This window comes from Cucurbita pepo, chromosome 10 (genome assembly GCF_057944985.1).
Source record: "Cucurbita pepo subsp. pepo isolate OVF chromosome 10, ASM5794498v1, whole genome shotgun sequence".
NCBI lineage: Eukaryota > Viridiplantae > Streptophyta > Magnoliopsida > Cucurbitales > Cucurbitaceae > Cucurbita > Cucurbita pepo.
Window position 1 is genome coordinate 15,282,186 of NC_141807.1, and position 21,512 is coordinate 15,303,697.

Genomic DNA, 21,512 nt, shown 5'->3' on the forward strand with positions numbered 1-21,512 from the left:
TAATTTTAGTCCCAATAAATTAATTTTGACGTGGTGTTATGTATTTTAATAAAATTAATATTAACTTAATCAATAAAAATTTGTATTTTTTTTAAATTATAATCTAAATTAATAAAAATACCATTGAACTTTGCACTTTAATCTAAAAAAAATACTCATAATTTTTTTTTAAAAAAAATACAGTTAAATTTTCCAAAAAAAAAAAAAAAGAAAAAACTTCAAAACTACTCTTTTAACTTTCAAAAGTGTTTAAAAAAGATAGATGGGGAGAAGATTGTGTTCATGGGGAGAAAAGTGAAGGTTATTTTAGGGGAAGGTTTTCAAGATCAGTATAAGATCCTGAAAACATAACAAGAAGTAATATCCTAGCTTATGGATCCTAGCTTATGGTCGCGATTAAGAACCTACTAGTAGGCTACTTACTAAGTTTTACTCACTCCATGTTTATCATTTTTTTTTCATGTAACTAGGAGTTGGTCATGGATGAGAGCGAACTTTGGAGTGTGGGCCATGGACTAACCTCTGTTTTTAATCTAGTATTTTTTGTTCTTCTTTTGAGTCTGCTTCTTATTTTGTGTTTGTAATGAGTATGTATATGTAACACCCCAAAAATGAAGGAAATTATCTTCCATAAGAATAAGCCACTCATGAAAGACCCAAAGCATAGAAAGGAAAAAAAAATTAAAGGATTAAGCAAGAACAAAGGACTTAGTCAGGTCACTCGTGTACCTTAACAAGTGATTGCAAGGAGTTAAAAGGCCTTTTGAAAAAGATTGGAAAGGAAAAAGTAAATCAAAAGGGAAAAAAAGTCATTTTATCAATTATCAAGAATCTTTCCCGATTTGTAATTCCTTATATAGAAGGAATCTCAAGATTCAGAAAAAGGGAAAAATGATAAAAGAGCGATGAGAAATTTGTAGAAAAATTATGGATTTTTCGAGAAAAATAATAATAAAATATTCAGAAAGTGACAAATTACCAAAATACCCCTGGAAGACTAAATAATTACAGAAATACCACTCTAATTCGAATCAGAGCATCTACCATGACCATCCGGGAAAAATCTTTCGAACTCCAATCTCAACCGTCAGATCACCTCCAATTTGATATGATCTAGAACGAACACCCACGGATCATCACGTCCAACGACTTGTATTCAAAGCCAAGGTTGGTAAGGCTATGATCGAAGTTGATATCTTCAAAAAATTATCCAGAAAGTTTGAACTCTAAATAACGAAGATTCTGAAGCTCTCAATGTCAGTTTAAGCTCCTCCTATAAGGTCGGAAGTAGGAGCAACAATACGGAATAAGAATCGAGAAAGTTCAATCCCCCAATTCAAGGCAATAAGCATTTAGATGGTGGATCTCCTACTCTCAGATTTCTTCCAAATTCGAGAGCAATCCTCCACCATTTCTCTTCAAACTTATTCGTACAGTTTCTCAACAAGATTACCCACAAGTTCTATGAAGGAATAGAGTGATGAAAGTGCCCAGAAACCATTCCCCCAATTCAATCCGCCATTGAAGAACTTCAAGAAAAACTTGGAAATCCAATTCGAGGATACATGATGACTCGTCGAGCAAGAATGATTCCAATCAATTTTTGCACCTCCAAGGAATGCTTCCATAGAAGACCACGAAGAAAAATAACCTCGAGAGCGTGCCAAATTGAAGAAAATAGGTTTCGAAATTAAATTGGGGATAAGAGTCAAAATTCCTATCTACGATCTCTTTTCCTTCAAATTAAGGATTCCTCTAGCTTCAGAGGAAGATGTTGAGTAAACTTGATGAAGGAATCGAGAGTTGAGACATCATAGAACAAGCTACCCATGAGATCGAAAATCTGGCGTTTCGAGTGAGTTGCATACCGAGAACAATTTTTGGAAATTAAGGTCCTACACTCAAAGACGTTCCTCCAAACCAATTCCTTTAGCCGGAAGATAGGACATGGAAGGGGTTCAATGAAGAAATAGGGCCTTGAAACCCCTAGAATCGGCTACCCAATAAGAAATCTTTTGTTTTATCTCCAGCGATAAATCAGATTTTGGATGAAGTTTGGTAACGAATATCTTAGGCTACAATCCACGAGAAGTTATCAAATAAATCCCTAACCCTTTCTTGTAACATCCATCTTTAAGTTTCACGAAAAAATCGAGGAGAGAAACGCTGTAAATGTGGCTATACAGGCCGAGTTTCAGATGGTGGCGATGCGAAAAATGCGCATCTTCTTCCTTTTCAGAGGAAGAAAACGATGATACGTCCAGTTCAACTAAACTGTCCAAGTCAACTCAAAATTTGACCTTTCTCGAGTTTTCTCAGTAGATCTTATTTTATGAAATGTTGTATGAATCCTTATCCCGAGAGGTTATATAAGGTAATGATGTTTGGGAGTTATTGGAAAACTTTAGTTAGCGAAACCAAGATATGGGAGAAAATGCTCATCACTGCCGCGTGGCCCCTATTTCTCTTTAGGTGGGATGCTTTGGTATATGTACCATGAGCAGGATTCCATGATGAACTTATTATCTCCCTCACCTAAATGAGATGCCCTGCACCACGATTTGCTAGCAGGATGCCACGATTATGACAATGCCACTTATGCACTCATGGAGAGAAAATTAAGAGTTACTTCGCAAGAGTTTTCATGGTTAAAATACGATGCATGACATGAAAACCACTAAGGTTAGTTCCTGAAAACGAAACAAGAAGTCATATCCTAGCTCAAGGTTTAGACATGCTCCAAACAAAACAAGAAGTCATAGCCTAGCTCAAGGTTTAGACATGCTCCAAATTACCAACTATTTTTTGTAAGGGTCTATTTTATATGACATGAGAATAAATTCAAGATTTCAAGTTGTTTGGAGCAAGTTCGGAACCTAAAACTCATGCTAGTTATTATGGGTTCAAATGATATTGTTTGGAGCAAGTTCGGAACCGAAAACTCATGCTAGTTATTATGGGTTCAAATGATAGCAGAGCAAGTTCGGAATAACTCAAGAATGTTACACCTTATGCCTCGAGAAAATTTGTGTTTTCGAATGCTAGAAAACACCCTTTTGTTTTAAAATGTCTTGTGTTGTCGTTCCTTATTCTGTGTTTTCGCATCAAGGTCATTTCTTAAAAAGGTCCTACCGAGAGTTGAACTGAGGCCATTGGATTCAAAGTCCAATGTGCTAACCACTACACCATAGAACCCCTTGTAAAAATTGATTTTGGAATGGTTTTCCTATTTTATGCAGATTCCACAAGAAGAGAGATTCTATCACGAGTCAAACTCAAGTTATTGGATTCAAAGTTCTAGAGCTGTTTTATCTAACTCGTTGTGATCTTGAGCACCTTTAGAGTGATTGCAAAAGTAACCCTCTAGTGTTGATTGAAGCTCTTGGAGAACATGTAATTTTATATATTTCTTATAATTAATTTATATATTATTGTATATTACAAACAAATTGAAATAATACTTTACATCCCAGTCTTTCTTTCTTCCGTGCAAAACTTAACAGGAAAACCATATTATTTCAATATTCACTCGAGAAACAAGGGGTGAAAACTATATTATTGCAAACCCTCCATTATTGCTTCTACTTTGCGTGAAAATGCTTACACTAAATCATGTTACTAAGTAGTTGGTTTGGTTCGGTTCAATTCTTGGGTCCACTAGATTGAATCGACCTAGCTCAATTAAACTCTTGATAATATAAAACTCATAAGTTTCTTAAATTACGTTAACCGGAAAGTTTAACCCCTAATTTTTTTTAGAATGTTTAGCTTTGTGTCTAGTTGATCTCTAAATGCTTAGAAGTATCTAATAGGACTTCTGTTTAAGGAACTTTTCTCTATTAAAGATGTAAGACTTCACGTTTATTATTAAGGAATTTCAAATGAGTGATTTGATATATCATAGAGGACAAAACATTTATTTGTTTCAAATATCTTATGTTGACCATTCTTTTTTGTCAAGTATTTTGAATATTATCATTGTGAATTACTAATGGCATTAGATTGAATCTCATTAATAACAATATCCCAAAACTAAGGTAAAGATGACATCAAAATTAATACTTTAATTTCATCTTCAAAATTTATTTCCACTTAACTCAGTTGACTGATAATCATAATAGTCACCCGTGCACAAATATTTACAACCTTAAAAGGTAAAATTATAAGAAGTACCAGAGAAAAGTGCTTAAAACCTACAAATATTTACAACCTTAAAAGGTAAAATTATAAGGAGTACAAGAGAAAAGTGCTTAAAACCTACAAATATTTACAACCTTAAAAGGTAAAATTATAAGGAGTACAAGAGAAAAGTGCTTAAAATATATCTATTACTCAGTTGACTGATAATCATAATAGTCACCTGTGCACAAATATTTACAACCTTAAAAGATAAAATTATAAGGAGTACAAGAGAAAAGTGCTTAAAACCCACAAATATTTACCACCTTAAAAGGTAATATTATAAGGAGTACAAGAGAAAAGTGCTTAAAATATTTCTATTGATCACTTATGGCAGCACCACACAAGTGAGGGTAACATTTTTTTATTTCTCTACCATATTAATAGTGGCGCTAAGACCACACTATTTTCTTAATGATTTATTGGTTCTTGTTCGAGAATAGTGGTGCTAAGTTTTTAACCATGTTCATAGTGGGTGCTTGGATACCACACTAGGACTAGTGGGTGCTTGGATACCACACTAGGACTTTGAATAAGGTTTGGAATCGGTAATTATTCTTATTTCTTTTCCTTTAGACACTCGATGGTCGGGAGTAAATCGAACAAAGTGTCTGTCCAAAATAAAAGGGCCTAACCAGATTCGAATTGATGACCTCTTGATCTGCAGTCAAATGCTCTACCACTGAGCTATGGACCCATTTTTCATGATTTCAACCTTAGTGACCCCTTCTACGAAGTGTCAGTCCAAAAGTGTAAAGAGAGCCACAGAAGATCGAACAACAAGAAACGTGGCGGTAGCTCTGAGAACTCTATCACACACATAAAAAAACGTGTCCAAGAGTTAGACATTACACAGAAGATCTGGCTTTCATCGAGGAGACCCGAGTTTGATTCTCGACAATGAAATTTTATTTTCTTATTTCTTTTATTTTATAGTTTCATCTTTTGTCACCAATTATATTTAAACTTTACCTAGGTTTGAGAAGCACTATAATGGATGAGTTCAATAGTATCTTAAATTTAAAAGACTTTTATGAACTTGGTTTGAGAGGCACTATAATGGTCAAGTTCAATAGTATCTTAGATTACAAAGACTTTTATGAACTTTGAACCTTTAATAGTGTTATGTCATAGATATTTGGTTCAATTTCAACAAGTGAGGTTGAGGTCATTCAAATGGTTAATGTGATAATCCGGTCATTTTCAAGGTCTCTTTTGTTGAACGCCATCATGGCTGAGATGATTGAGATGAGCACCAGAGTGAGTTTGATAAGGAGGGTCGTAGAGAACCACACCCCAAGCCAAGCTCATGTTGGGCTTAACAAACTGAAAATCCAAAAACAGAAATCCTTAAATGGGAACCGGGATGCTAACGAATTAAAAAACTTTATTTTTGACGTAGAACAATACTTTAAGGTTACAGGAACTTGCTCATAGGACCTAAGAGTTACATTGGCCACAATGCATCTCATGGACGGTGGCGCTCGAAGGTGGATGATATAAAAAATGGGTCATGCACCATAAACTCATGGGAAGACCGTTGATGGAATCGATGCAATCGACGCTCCCCTTGAGGGTTGCCAATTAAAGACCTGACGTTTGATGTTGACTCTTTTGAAGAAAGAGTTACACAATTGAACAGCTCGAAACTTTGCGGTAGCCCTAAGAACTCTAACACACATAGGGAAGGACGTGTAGAAGAGTTAGACATTAAGCAAAAGATCATGCTAAAACTCTTCAGCGATCTGACAAAATTCTTCAGGACATCTACACCAAAAATCCATTGTCGTCCAGCGGTTTGGATATCTGGCTTTCACCCAGGAGACCTGGGTTCGATTCCCGGCAATGGAATATTATTTTCTTATTTCATTTTATTTTACAGTTTCTATCTTAGATTAAAAAGACTTTTATGAACTTCGTACCTTTGTTCGAGTTATTTTATAGATATTTTGTTCAATTTCAAATGGTTAATGCGATAATACAGTCGTTTTCGAGGTCTCTCTTGTTGAACGACATCATGGTTGAGATGAGCAGGTGATTCAAATGGTTAATGCGATAATCCAGTCGTTTTCGAGGTCTCTCTTGTTGAACGACATCATAGTTGAGATGAGCACCCGAGTGAGTTTGACAAGTTTGGCAGTAGAGAACCATACCTCAAGCCAAGTTCATGTGGGCTTAACAAACTTAAAATCCAAGAACACAACCCCTTAAATGGAAATCGGGATGCTAAGGAATTAAAAAGCTTTATTTTTGACGTAGAACAATACTTGAAGGTTACTGGAACTTGCTCATAGGACCTAAGAGTTACGTTGGTCGCAATGCATCTCATGGACGATGCAAAACTATGTTGGCGCTCGAAGGTGAATGGTATAAAAAATGGGTCATGCACCATAAACTCATGGGAAGACTGTTGATGGAATCGATGCAATCGACGCTCCTCTGGATGGGTTGCCAATCAAAGACCTGACGTTTGATGTTGACCCTTTTGAAGAAACAGCCACACGATCAAACAGCTCGAAACGTCGCGGTAACTTTGAGAACTCTATCACACACATGAAACGACGTGTCGAAGAGTTAGACATTACCTAAAACATCATAGTAAAACTCTTCAGCGATTAGACAAAAGACTTTAGGACAACTACACCAAAAATTCATTGTTGTCCAATGGTTTGGATATTTGGCTTTCACCTAGGAGATTCTGGTTTGATTCTCTGAAATTGAATATTATTTTCTTATTTCTTTTTATTTTATAGTTTCATCTTTTGTCACCAATTATATTTAAACTTTACCTCATTTTGAGGGGAACTTTAATGGTCAAGTTCAATAGTATCTCAGATTAAAAAGACTTTTATGGACATCGTACCTACGTTAGTGTTATGTTATAGATATTTCTTTCAATTTCAACGAGTGGGGTTTAGGTGATTCAAATGGTTAATGCGATAATCCGGCTATTTTCGAGGTCTCTCTTGTTGAACGCCATCATGGTTTAGATGAGCACCCGAGTGAGTTTGACAAGGAGGCCCGAATTTAAACTTTACCTACGTTTGAGAGGCACTATAATGATCAAGTTCAATGGTATTTTAGATTAAAAAGACTTTTATGAACTTTGTACCTTTGTTAGTGTTACTTTGTACCTTTGTTTGTGTTACTTTGTACCTTTGTTAGTGTGATGTTATAGACATTTGGTCAAGTTCAACAAGTGGGGTTGAGGTGATTCAAATGGTTAATGTCACTTTATTTGATTCAAATTGTTAATGTGATAATCCAGTTGAATAGTTACAGGTTATTTCCAAGGTCTCTCTTATTGAACGCCAACAAGGCTGAAATGATTGTTATTGAAGGCCAACAAAGCTCAAATGATTGAGATGAGTACCTGAGTGAGTTTGACAAAATTGAAATAAAATCAAATAAAAATCAATAAAATTGAAAAAAAGTTAGCCTTATGACACTTCCTTCAACTCGAACACGTAACCTTGAGATCTAAAGTGACCCTCTCCCAACTAAGCTATCCCCACTAACATTCAACTAATTTATTGATATTTTAAAAAGAAATAATCACTAATTTTAAATTGAATAGTTAGGAGTCAAGTTATGTGACGTGAATCAAGTGCGGTGAAATCAAGTTATCTTCGCTAATATTTGAAAAAAAAAATCATAAGTAAAGGTATTTATGCTAATTCATTATTTATTGAAATTTTAAAAATAAATAATAACTAAATTTTTATTGAATAGTCACCTTATGCAAATGGAAACAGGTGCGGTGAACGTGGAGATTAAACAAACACGTCACCTTCAAATCTTTAGTTTGACACTCTCCCAACTGAGCTATCCCTGCTAACGTTAAAAATAAAAATTCATAAGTAAAGCTATTTCCACTAATTCATTATATTTTAAAAAAGAAATAATAATCAACTAAACTATAAGGTGTTATAATCGCAACTAAGTGATCCCAAATAACATAAAAAATGAATAACATAAAAAATGAATAATCACATGTTTTAGATTTGATAGTCAAGTTATGCAACTTAGTCAACCTATACCGGATAAAAAACGAAAAATGAATAATCACATGTTTTAGATTTTATAGTCAAGTTATGCAACTTAGTCAACCTATACCGGATAAAAAACGAAAAATGAATAATCACATGTTTTAGATTTGATAGTCAAGTTAGGATAAAAAACGAAAAATGAATAATCACATGTTTTAGATTTGATAGTCAAGTTATGCAACTTAGTCAACCTATACGGGATAAAAAACGAAAAATGAATAATCACATGTTTTAGATTTGATAGTCAAGTTATGCAACTTAGTCAACCTATACGGAATAAAAAACGAAAAATGAATAATCACATGTTTTAGATTTGATAGTCAAGTTATGCAACTTAGTCAACCTATACGGGATAAAAAACGAAAAATGAATAATCACATGTTTTAGATTTGATAGTCAAGTTATGCAACTTAGTCAACCTATACCGGATAAAAAACGAAAAAGTCAACCTATACCGGATAAAAAACGAAAAATGAATAATCACATGTTTTAGATTTGATAGTCAAGATATGCAACTTAGTCAACCTATACCGGATAAAAAACGAAAAATGAATAATCACATGTTTTAGATTTGATAGTCAAGTTATGCAACTTAGTCAACAAAAACGTGACGGTATTTCCACTAATTCATTATATTTTAAACATAAATATTCACTAATTTTGAAAAGAATAGTCAAATTATGCAACGTGAACCAAGTGCGGTGAACGTGGATCGAAGACGTGACACCTTCAGATCTTCAGTCTAACGCTCTCCCAACTGAGCTATCCCCACAATCATTAGAAATGAAAATTTATCGGTAAAGATATTTTCGCTGATTCATTGAGATTTTAAAAAGAAATAATGACTAATTTTTTATTGAATAGTCATGCAAATTGAAACAGGTGCGGTGAACGTGAACGTGGATAAAACACGTGTGACCTTCAAATCTTCAGTCTAACAATCTCCTAACTAAGCTACTCTTGCTAACATTAAAAATGAATATTCATCAGTAAAGGTATTGGGTACACTTCTTAAAATTCAACAAAAGGCAATAGTATTAGACCGAGATGCCAGATTTAAATATCCCTTCTCGAAAATTTAACAAAAGGTATTGGGTACGCAGTTATAGTACGACATTCCACCCATAAAAAGATGGTCAAACAAAAATGCTCAAGCAAATATTGGAAGACATGTTAAGTACCTACCCCTTATGAAATTCTCTTATAATAATATTTGCCAAGCCAACATACAAATGGCCACATACGAGGTTCTCTATAGACGAAGATTTCGATCCCCTATCTTTTGGAAAGAAGGGGGGCAAACGACAACTATTGGGCCAGAGCTGGTGCAAATTACCAACGCCGCAGTCCAGAAGATTAAAGCTAGGATATAAACCGCACAAAGCCCAGAGAAAAGCTATGCAGACCTAAGGCGCAAGGACATGGAATTGTAGGTAGGGGATCATATATTCCTAAAGGTAGCACCCCATGAGAGGGGAGCTCAGGTAGGGTAAAAAGGGGAAGCTAAGCCCTAGGTTTATCCAGTCCTTTGAGATATTAGAAAGGATTGGATCTGTGGCCTATAGAATCGGGCAATGCCCAAACTTGTCTGCAGTACATAATATCTTTCATGTATCCATACTACAGAAGTATACCTTAGATCGTTCACACGTACTGGCTCATCAAACTCTCTTCTTGAGAGATGACCAAACATATAAAGAAGACCTGATTCAAATAATAGACAATAAAGTGAAATGATTGAGAAACAAGGAAATCTCTCTTGTTAACGTCCTATGGAAGAATCATAGAGTAGAAGAAGCCATTTGGAAAACAGAAGGCAAATAAGAACCTTGTACCCTGACCTATTTTAGAATAAGCACTTTCGATGACCGAAAGTTTTCAAAGGAGAGTAGAATTTGCAACACTCAAGGTCTCCAATAAGAGACGGTGTATAATCCCTACTAGGTTGTATCTAGAAGCAAAGAACAAGTAAAATTGAAAAAACATTGAGAAAATGGTACATTTTCTAATTTTTATAAACTTCCGGAATCATTAAATTTTTTATAGAATAAGAATTTCAAGGTGTTTAAAAAAGGAAGGCTCTGATCGGAGAAGACTTTTCTGGCAGAAGATTCAGAAAAATCGAGAATGAAAGTGGTCCTGAAAGTGCTAGTAGATTTTCACACGAATTAGTCCACGTTATGTTACTCTCTAATGTTTTCCTAAGCTAAAACCTCAACTCCTAAAGCCTAACCCATGACATTATGTATAAACCTAGGTTCATCAATAATCCATGTACCAAGTACCTAGAACTATGTGAATAACATGTTAAATAAGTTGGTAGGATCCACCATTATCTGCATTACAATGTGTACTCAAAGGCCCATATTCCTCTTTAGGTAGGATGTCATGCAATATGTATCATGAGCTGGATGTTATGATAGGCCTACCTTTCCCATCAGCTAAACGAGATGTCCTGCACCACGATTTACCAGTAGAATTACATGATTATGACGACACCATTCATGTGTTCATGGGGAGAAAATTGAAGGTTATTTTAGGGGAAGGTTTCTAGGATCAGTATATGATACATGACACGATGACCTCTAAGTTCTAAGATCCTGAAAACATAACAAGAAGTAATATCCTAGCTTAAGGTCACGATTAAGAACCTACTAGTAGACTACTTACTAAGTTTTACTCACTCCATGTTTATCAATTTTTTTTTCAAGTAACTAAGAGTTGGTCGTGGATGAGAGTGGACTTTGGAGTGTGGGCCATGGACTAACCTCTATTTTTAATCTAGTATTTTTTGTTCTTATTTTGAGTCTGCTTCTTATTTTGTGTTTGTAACTAGTATGTATATGTAACACCCCAAAAATGAAGGAAATTAGCTCCCATAAGAATAAGCCACTCATGAAAGACCCAAAGGATAGAAAGGAAAAAAAAATTAAAGGATTAAGCAAGAACAAAGGACTTAGTCAGGTCACTCGTGTACCCTAACAAGTGATTTCAAGGTGTTAAAAGGCCTTTTGAAGAGGATTGGAAAGGAAAAAGTAAATGAAAAGGGCAAAAAAGTCATTTTATCAATAATCAAGAATCTTTCCGGATTTGTAATTCCTTATCTAGAAGGAATCTCAAGATTCAAAATAAGCCAAAAATGATCAAAAAGTGATGAGCAATTTGTAGAAAAATTATGGATTTTTCGAGAAAAATAATAATAAAATATTCAGAAAGTGGCAAATTACCAAAATACCCCTAGAAGAATGAATAATTACAGAAATGCCACTCTAATTAGAATCAGAGCATCTATCGTGACCATCCGAGCAAAATCCTTCGAACTCAAATTTCAACTGTCGGATCTCCTCCAAAATTTGATATGATGAAGAACGAACACGGACGGATCATCACATCCAACGACTAGTATACAAAGCCAAGTCGGTAAGGATATGATCGGAGGTCATATCTCTGAGAAATTATCCAGGAAGTTGGATCTCTAAATAACGAAGATTCTGGAGCTCTCAATGTCAGTTTAAGCCCCTCCTATAGAGTCTGAAGTAGGAGCAACAATACGGAATAAAAATCGAGAAAGGTCGATCCCCCAATCGAAGGCAATAAGCGTTTAGATTGTGGGTCTCTTACTCTCAGATTTCTTCCAAATTCGAGAGCAATCCTCCACCATTTCTCTTCAAACTTCTAAATATCGAAGAATCTGGAACTCTCAATGTCAGTTTAAGCTCCTCCTATAAAGTCTGAAGTAGGAGCAACAATACGGAATAAGAATCGAGAAAGGTCGATCCCACAATCGAAGACAATAAACGTTTAGATTATGGGTCTCCTACTCTCAGATTTCTTCCAAATTCTTGAGAAATCCTCCACCATTTCTCTTCAAACTTATTCTTATCGTTTCTCAACAAGATTACCCACAAGTTCTATGAAGGAATAGAGTGCTGAAAGTGCCTAGAAACCATTCCCCCAATTCAATCAGCCATTGAAAAACTTCAAGAAAAAGTTGAAAATCCAATCTGAGGATACATGATGATTCGTCGAGCAAGAATGATTCCAATCAGTTTCTGCACCTCCAAGGAATGCTTCCATAGAAGACCACGAAGAAAAATAACCTCGAGAGCGTGCCAAATTGAAGGAAATAGGTTTCGAAATTAAATTGGGGATAAGAGTCAAAATTCCTATCTACGATCTCTTTTCCTTCAAATTAAGGATTCCTCTAGCTTCAAAGGAAGAAGTCGAGTAAACATGATGAAGGAATTGAGAGCTGAGACATCATAGAACAAGCTACCCATGAGATCGAAAATCTGGCGTTTCAAGTGAGTTGCATACCGAGAATAATTTTTTGAAATTAAGTTCCTACACTCAAAGACGTTCCTCCAAACCAATTCCTTTAGCCTGAAGATAGGATATGGAAGGGGTTCAATGAAGAAATAGGGCCTTGAAACCTCTAGAATCGGCTACCCAATAAGAAATCCTTTGTTTTAACATCCATCCATCTTTAAGAATTCCTAACCCTTTCTTGTAACATCCATCTTTAAGTTTCACGAAGAAATCGAGGAGAGAAACCTTGTAAATATGGCTGTACATGCCGAGTTTCAAATGGCGGCGACGCGAAAAATGCGCATCTTCGAGTTTCAACTGAACTGTCCAAGTCAACTCAAAATTTGATCTTTTCTCGGGTTTTCTCAATTTTAACCCTATTTCAGACCGATTCTCATAGAAAATCTTATGGTTTCAGATACTAGACATAATAAGGAGTACGTGGAAGGAAATTTGAAATAATTCAGATACTGGAAGCTCAAGAATGGACGCCCCAAACGTCGACGACGAGGCAAGTAGCCACCTTGGACTTTTTGTTAAGAAATACTTGTAGAAATCTCTTGGATTTTATATGAACCCTAAACCAAGTATGAATTCCGGATATATGAAAGAAAAACCCAAAGAACCGTGAGTTAAGACCCTGAACCGGTCAAATAGCTCGAGATTTAAGTAACGTTAAAATAACCCACTATATGAGCTCCGCTGCCAATCAAATTTTAATACTGAGAATATTATAGTATGTTGAGGTTAGATATGAAATTTGGTGGTCATTGGATAAGGATAAGTAGGTAAACCAAGAAACGGTGTAAAATGACCATAATGCCCCTAAGGTAATTTACCTTCGGTTCATGACCTAGATGACCTTCAAATTATTATGTAAAATCCGATTTGTAATGAATGAAATTGATCTCTCAAGTTGAGAAGTTCCCCTTCAAAATCCGAGCATCATCTATGCAAGTTTCATGTCATTCTTGTGGTAGAATTGCATGTGAGCCATGTAGTCACGCTTTGACATTGTGTGTTTGAGTGAAATTCTCAACCTTCTACTTATTTTTGAGATTTCTTTTCTTCTTATTCATTGTAATTTATCCTCATACAAACAAGTTTATTTTTGTAGGGAATGTATTAAGCACATGAATTTATTAATTACGGTGAATTTTTATATAAAAGGAAGTAAATATAAATGGAGTAACATGAGATAGAAGTAAACATAGTAATAAAAAGAAACTACATAAACTTAAAGGAAGTTAATCCTATTTTACAATATAAATATTGTTCAATTGTAGCAAAGTAGTTTTGAAAACTAGCCACTCCAGATCAATCTATGTTTGGAAAACTAAAATAAAGAAAAAAATAAATAAATAAAACTTAGTTTGGTGTGAAATTTTGCTTAAATTTCAAATGTTTTTTTTTTTTTATTTTTTTTTTATATATTTATAAAAGGATAAAACACATAATTTTGAAAAAAAAAATATAGTTATCAAATGGGCCTAATTTTTAACATATCTATCCCAAAGGAATGCATGGGCTCTAGGGGCAATGCTGCTTGAACCGTGTGATAGACCATGTGAAGTTAACATGACAATAATAGTAGGTTCTAAAGCACAAAAATATGTGGATAAATTTCATATATTGAGGTGCGGAAAACATATACACACGGGCAACTAAAAATGAAAGATCCACTATAAGGGCATTTGGTCTAGTGGTATGATTTTTTTTTTACAAATTAGGTGGAATGAACAAACAAAAATAATGAGTTTAAAATTACCAAACAAAATATCATTTTTCAATTGGAATGAAGACATAAGACCCTTCAAAAAAAGAAAAGGACAAAAGAAAAATATTAAATACATTTTCAACTAATGCATTTGGTTGATTGATATTAGGGCCAATATAAGAAAAATATAGCATTAACTAATTTTCATGGACACATATGGATCCTTAGCATACTAAAATGACGGTTGTTATTGGTATCAAACCAATAACAATTCATATCAGCTAAATCTTTTCCAATTGATAATTAGGCCCGAGAAAGAACTTGAATTTATTTTTATATCTATCAACATGTTTGCTACTTTTATCTAAAACTTGATCACGAGTTTTTCTTATTTGCATTGTAAAATTATGTATTTCTATGGATATCATTTCTATTTCTAGAATTGAAACCAAAACATGTGGATAAATTTCAAATATTGAGGCCCATAAAAAAATATGGACGAGCAACTAAAAATGATAGATCCACTCCAAGGCATTTGGTCTAGTGGTGCAAGATGTCTCGAGTTTGATTCTCAAAATACCCCCAACAATTATATCAAATTGAAGCATGCAATATAATAAGATTTGAAATAGATTTTTTAAACCTTGAACCAAGAAGTAATTCAAATGGATATTTGGAAAGAAAAAAGAAAAAGGAAGCTATATTTAATTATAATTTACAAGTGTCTTTATAACATGTTAATTGAAGAGAGCAAACAACAAGAATAAACAAACAAAGGAAATTTGTGTATGTATGATTCTCTTCAAATTTTGGAAACTAAGAGGATTCCTCTCCTTTCTTGACAGGAAGACTTACCTTTTCGGGACTTGGACCATAAACAACCATGTACTCTTACTCCTACTCCCTTCTCTAAAAATCAACATGGCATAATCATTCCCTGAAGGCCGAGGTAGTCTTACAAAAGAAGATGAGGGTACCACTTTCAAATCATTCCATGAGGACTTGAGAAAGTTTTGTAAAAGAAGATGAGGGTACCACTTTCTATTGCAGAATTTCTATGTGAATAGAGAATGAACCATATTCTTGGGAGATAAGATAGAGCCTCGAGCCTAACTTCAAAGGCATTACACAAATTGTTCTATAATATTTTTTCTAGGAACTCTTTGTTATGTTGTCCGCTGAAGGTTTCAGGAAAGGGACACAGATTCTCTATTGCACTGATCTCCCAATAGAAGTTTTACCTAGGTCATCTGTCGTCACAATCCTTTTAAGAAAGATGCACCCAAATAACTAGTGAACAATAACATTTAAAGAAGTTTCAGAGAGCGAGAAGGGGATTGTGATAGAAGTTTCCCTAGGTAAAACTTCTTTAAATGTCTTAGCCAATCATGACCTCATAATGAGGAGTCTCTTGGACAACAATAACATATGGACAACAAATGTCTTAGCCAATTGTGACGGTCAAGATTGCTCAAGGCGTGTCTTTCAAATGATCGGTAAACAATAACATTGCCCAAATAACCGCCTTGGACAACAAATCATTTACAAGAATGGCTGAGACATGCAACATGCAACCACAAGCAACACGACTTGGGCAATCATGACTGTGACATCTGCCCCCACACAATTTATTGGATGAGGCTGACTTTAGGTCTCTCAATGCGCTTCCAGCTGATCTCATAATGAGGAGTCTCTTCCAACCTACTAGGTGCTGTTGAAAATCACTTCTCGGTTTGTTGAGTCTTCATGTCTTCTCTATTCGTGTCTTTCCTACTTTCTTCGCTTGAAACATTTTCTTATTTGTATGACATCATACCACCTGCTTCTGCTTGATGTCTTCATAATCTTATGGATAACTTTAACTAGTCCATAGTATTTTCACACCAGTTTTTGGTTCTTATTGCTTTGAACTCGAAGTTGATCTAAACTTAACTTATATGAACTCTTTGTTTTTCTTGAAATTGATGTGGTTGACGCTTCCGACTGACCCTTCTCTTCATCCGTCTAGATGATATTTATGTGTGAACATGTGTTGCTTCAGTGGTTTGTTTCTGTCTCCCTTCTTCATTATATGACCTTGTTTTTGTCTCTCCTGGTGGGGATAAATCCATTATCTGACCTTGTTTTGCATCGTGGTGTTCATGTAGTGGCAACAAGGTTTCTATTGAGGTTGGCTCACTCGATCTCCCCTTTTCAATTACAACAATAGCAGCAATCATAGATTCATCATGGCTAGTATGACATCATTTTCAACCCTCTTGGTTGATGGATGTTTTTGTAAATGATCGTCGGGTTAGACTCCATTACTACTAGACATTTTGCTAGGGGCATGTAAATGACTTTGTGTTTCAGCAGGACGTTCATTCCTGACACGATGTTGAGGTCATCCATTTCAACTATCACTAAACAATTTTCCTAGTCCAAGACTCCAGCTTGATTAGAGATCTCATTGTGACTCTTAAGACAGGTAAAGCTTCCAAGTTGACGGCGTTCATCTTTCCTGTATCTTGATGCCAAAGGATGTTAAACTATTTTGCATCGGTCTCCATCATGAGTTGTGGGTGGCTCTAGAGTTGACAATGGTATTCCTTACTACTTTGTGCTTTACCCAAACCTCAACATACATAATATATATATATTCATTTAACTATAACACATATGGTCCATGGAAGAATTGTAACTCTAATGCTCATTAACATTATAATGGCTATTACCTAAATTATAACCTAAAGTTGATAATTGATGTCCAATTAACCAACCCTAAATTTGTAATCATTCTGGAGTGATTGAAATTACAATGGAAGTAGTTTAAACTCCTAGTATTTTAAATTAAGTTGGTCTCTTCTAATAAAACACGAATTTCTCTTTAATATCATTAATACAATTATGCTTCATCTTGAACCTACTAAACATGAAACTAAAACTGCGTTCAATTTAACTCCATTTTATTGTCATCTTGAATGACGTGTAGGACATATTCTTGATTTACCTTGATATTTCATATTAGTTAAGCTTTTTGTAAAATCACAATTACACAACAACAAAGATGAACTTGGGTCTGTTTATTATTTTAAAGAAAATTTCTTTCTCCATCTTATTCCTAATAACTCTGCAACTAAATTCATATTATGCTAAGAAACAAATTTTTTACTAGCAAGAAGTAGAATATGCAACTTTAACTAAAATTTCATCTAAACGAATTTTATTGCCATACAACATAGATGACAATTATAGCCTTCAAACAAAAACTAGAGTAGTTGTAGTGAACGGGATAGAAACTCTAGTGTTCATCCATAATATACAACCACTACCTAAATTATGACCTAAAAATTTGAAAACATAAGTTGTAGTTGAAAATTACATAAAACAATCCCCTAAATCCAAGAACTCGTGTCCAATTAGTAAATCCTAAACATAGTAGCTAACATAGAGTAATTGAAGCTCCACATCTTCTATTCGTTTGAATGAAATTTCTTCCTTAAAAGAAATTTGTTTTTCCTTATAATTTAATACATTTATTGATTGAATAATTGTATTATTTTGAAGGTTATTTATAGGTTATTTATTTCACTTCATCAATAATGAGATGAAAGTGAAAATCCATACTCATCAATAATTTGACGAATGTGGAAATCCATAATCATCAATAATGTGATGATGGGAAAAATGAAAATAAAGGTGAAAATAATAATACAAATGGGAAAAGTGAAAATAATAAAGGAAAAGATTCAAGACAAACAAACATGATGAGATATGTGAGGAGAAATGTTTCATCCTGACATATTTCGCCAACGAATTTTTTTTTATTTTTTTTACAAATAGTTTAACGACTATTCAGTCATTGATGATCATATTTACAGAGGTGGTTGAGAATACCAAAATGGATTATTGAGATCATAAATCGTGTCTTCATCTTCTTCTTCTACAATAGAAGGAGAAGACGTCGAACCGACTGATGCGGCCTCTTGAAGAAGCTTTTGAAAATCAGCTTCTGAAGTTGTCTGAGCTAATGCAGCGAGTAGCTTCGACTTTGAATTAAGAAATTCGGAGGTCCTCTTCTTGGATAAATCCTGAAGGTGGCCATTCTCAGATAGCCAAACTTTTACCGCTTTGATGTCTGCGTGGGTATAAGCATATTTATCCCACCATTTGATTTTGATAGTTTTGAAGACTTGTTTTATTTGGTCTTCGGTTTCTTTAATTTGAAAATTCCAAGTTAAAATCCAAGGAATTTGAAAGTATACGCAAAAGCGCATGGTTAATGGAAATGGGGTTTTGAATATATTTTGAATGAAGTAGTGGTACGATTCCTGTATTGGGACTGGAAATATATCTTTGGCTGATCCAAAGATTTTCCATCATTTGATAAACCAAAATGGGTAATGAATTTTATGAGCATTCTGGCAAAATTGAATAAACCACGAGTGCTCGTAATTTTGATACCAAATGACATTGAACCATGCCATCTGATAGTCTCTGTATGAGTAAGAATGAAGAACAAAAGGTTTTGAAAAAGTCTTCTCCGTGTATGGATCTTGATTCCAATACATCGGGTTCATGACTTTAAAAATTTTTAATTTTGAATACGCGATTTTCGAAGGATCATCGCGACTCGGAATATGAGTAATTTCAACGGACTTTGTGTCGACTAGAATAAATTCATAAAACCTTCTGGTTTTATAAAGATCTTCTGGGATATAAAAGAATCCCGATGGATAGGCTTTTTTAACGACTTCGCCGATTTTTGGGTCGTCGTATTCTGGTTCTACCATAGCTTCTGGTATAGACATAGATTTTTGAAAATAGGTCCTGATTTCAGGAACTGGAGAAAATCGAACGGGAACAACCGCATCCGAGTAGGTTGAGGGGACAGAAGGTCCCTTTGAAGTGGAAGAGACAGTAGGTCTCGATGGAGTAACGGCAGATGGCCGTGTTGAAGAGGCAGAAGGTCTTGTCGGAGTGATAACCTCCGCTTGTTTTTTAGAAAGCTTTGCTTTAGACCTGGTCACCAAGGTGAAACCAGCATCCATTGCATAGCTGTCAGACGTCATTGGAGTAGGTGTGCTTGAAGAAGCATTGGGCTTCTTCCCTTTTTCGATCATTTTCTTTCCGGTCATTACTGGGAGAAGGAGATTGGTGTTGGGGAGAATTTTTCTTTGAGAGTAAGAACTCTCTTGAGAGGTAATCTGCCAACGGGTTTTCGACCCCTTTTATAGGCAAAATTTGGAAGTCCAAGCAAGATAAAATGGCTTGCCATCTATCAAAAAAATTGTTTAGACACAAGATTCTTGCCATCTTTTTCTAAAACAAATTTAGATGCCCTTGAATCTGTTTTGATAACAAAGCTTTTGTTAATTAAATCACTTTGAAATTTTTGTACACAAAGTACTGTTGAAAGTATTTCTTTCTTTACTGTTGAGTAATTTTTTTGAGTAGAATTCCATATTCCCGAATGGAAACGGACAATGGATTCTTTCTTGTCAAGGGACTGTTTCAGGATTCCTCCATATCCAATATCGGATGCGTCGGTCTCCACTATTAAACTAGTCCTTGGGTTTATCAGCGATAAACACGGAATTGACTTGACAAGGGATTTGATTTTTTGGACTGTTTTGATGTGTTCTTCTGTCCACGGCTTTGGATTCTTTTTTAGCCTTTCATAAAGTGGCTTGCAAATGGGTCTGATATTTTGAAGGAAATCAGACACATAATTGAGACATCTCAAAAATCTTTGTAGTTGGGTTTTATCTGTAATTCTTTGTAGTTGGGTTTTATCTGTAATTTGGTCCAAAAAATTTGAGGCAGACTCAATGGACCTTTGAATGGGTTTAATTAGACCCAAATAGATTTCAAATCCAAGAAAACCGATTTTTGTTTGAAAAAGTTTAATTTTTGGTTTAGACACAACTAAACCGCTTCTTTTGACTGCGTAAAAAATGTTTGAAGATGCTTAAAGTGTTGATCGATGTTTTGAGAAAAAATCAGAACATCGTCAATATAAACAATTGAAAAGTCTTGAAAAGGATTGAAAATATCATTCATAATCTTTTGAAATTTGGATGGAGCGTTTTTTTATCCCAAATGGCATAACATTCCATTCGTATTGTCCGAAAGGGACATTGAAAGCCGTTTTGTACTTGTCTTTTTCTGAGATCTGGATTTGCCAAAATCCTAATTTCATATCAAATTTTGATTTGAAATTCTTTGCATTAAATCTGATTTATTTGGAATTGGATATCTAGTCCATTCCAAAACCTTATTTAACGGTTTGTAGTTTATTACCCGTCGCGGGACTCCACGTTCCTTCTCTCCCTGGTTGTTGACGTAAAAAGCCGCACATGACCAGGGGCTCTTTGACGGTCTAATAAGACCCTTCTGTAAAAGATCATTGATTTCTGCTTTGCACAATGTTAGTAATTCTCTATTCATTTGAATAGGTCGGGCCTTCGTAGGAATATTTTTCTCCTCGAAGTTTTTGACATAAGGAAGATCAACTGTGTTGCTTCCTATTCCAAAAGGCATGAGGGATAGTTGAACAAATTTCCCTTTCTATTTGAGTTTGTAAAGTTTTGATTTTAAACTGGACAGTCTTATTTTGAATCTGTTCTTCTATTCTTTTTAATGAAATTTCTTCCTTTAAAAAAGAAATTTGTTTTTCCTTATAATTTAATTCATTTATTATTGAATAATTGTATTTTTTGAAGGTGATTTATTTCACTAATCTTGTGGGGAAAGAAAGTTAAATTTTATCTTCTTTCCTAAGGCCTTTGACGGTAACCCCTTTTCATTTATTTTAAAAGGATATAATTGAGTAATGAAAGGAGTACCTAGGATTACCTCTTTCCTAAGTCCTTTACTAAAAGGAAGGAATTTACGAAGCAAATTACATCATTGCAAACATGAACTTTTGATAGTTTGTAATTAATTTTGAGTTTGTTGTTGTTTGCACTCTAAGACCCTACTAGTTTTTTCAAAATACTTTGTAGTTATTAGGCCTTCTTGAATGCAATTTTGATCGGCTCCAGTATCTATGAGAGCCTTTAGTGTGATTTTGAAATCATAAATTTTTAAGGTAACGAGAGCGTACCATTTTTGATATTGAGAAGGGGTGATGGCTCCAACGAAGGAACTTTGAAAATCTTCTTCGTCCAGGTTCGGTTGGGCTGTTTCCCTTTGTTCGGGCAGCCTTTCCTGAAGATTGAGAATTTCTTGACGAAGCATATAAGATTCTGACCTAGTTTCAGATCTTAACGCCTGTA

At 34.7% G+C, this 21,512-nt stretch overlaps 3 non-coding genes across 3 annotated transcripts; 1 reads left to right on the forward strand and 2 right to left on the reverse strand.

Moving 5' to 3' along the window:
- Window positions 1-3,123: 3,123 nt before the first annotated feature.
- On the reverse strand, window positions 3,124-3,195 carry TRNAQ-UUG (transfer RNA glutamine (anticodon UUG)). Its single transcript has one exon. It is a non-coding gene; the product is annotated as a tRNA-Gln (tRNA).
- Window positions 3,196-4,804: 1,609 nt separating this feature from the next.
- On the reverse strand, window positions 4,805-4,876 carry TRNAC-GCA (transfer RNA cysteine (anticodon GCA)). The gene has a single exon. It is a non-coding gene; the product is annotated as a tRNA-Cys (tRNA).
- Window positions 4,877-5,958: 1,082 nt separating this feature from the next.
- TRNAE-UUC (transfer RNA glutamic acid (anticodon UUC)) lies at window positions 5,959-6,030 on the forward strand. The gene has a single exon. It is a non-coding gene; the product is annotated as a tRNA-Glu (tRNA).
- Window positions 6,031-21,512: the final 15,482 nt, after the last annotated feature.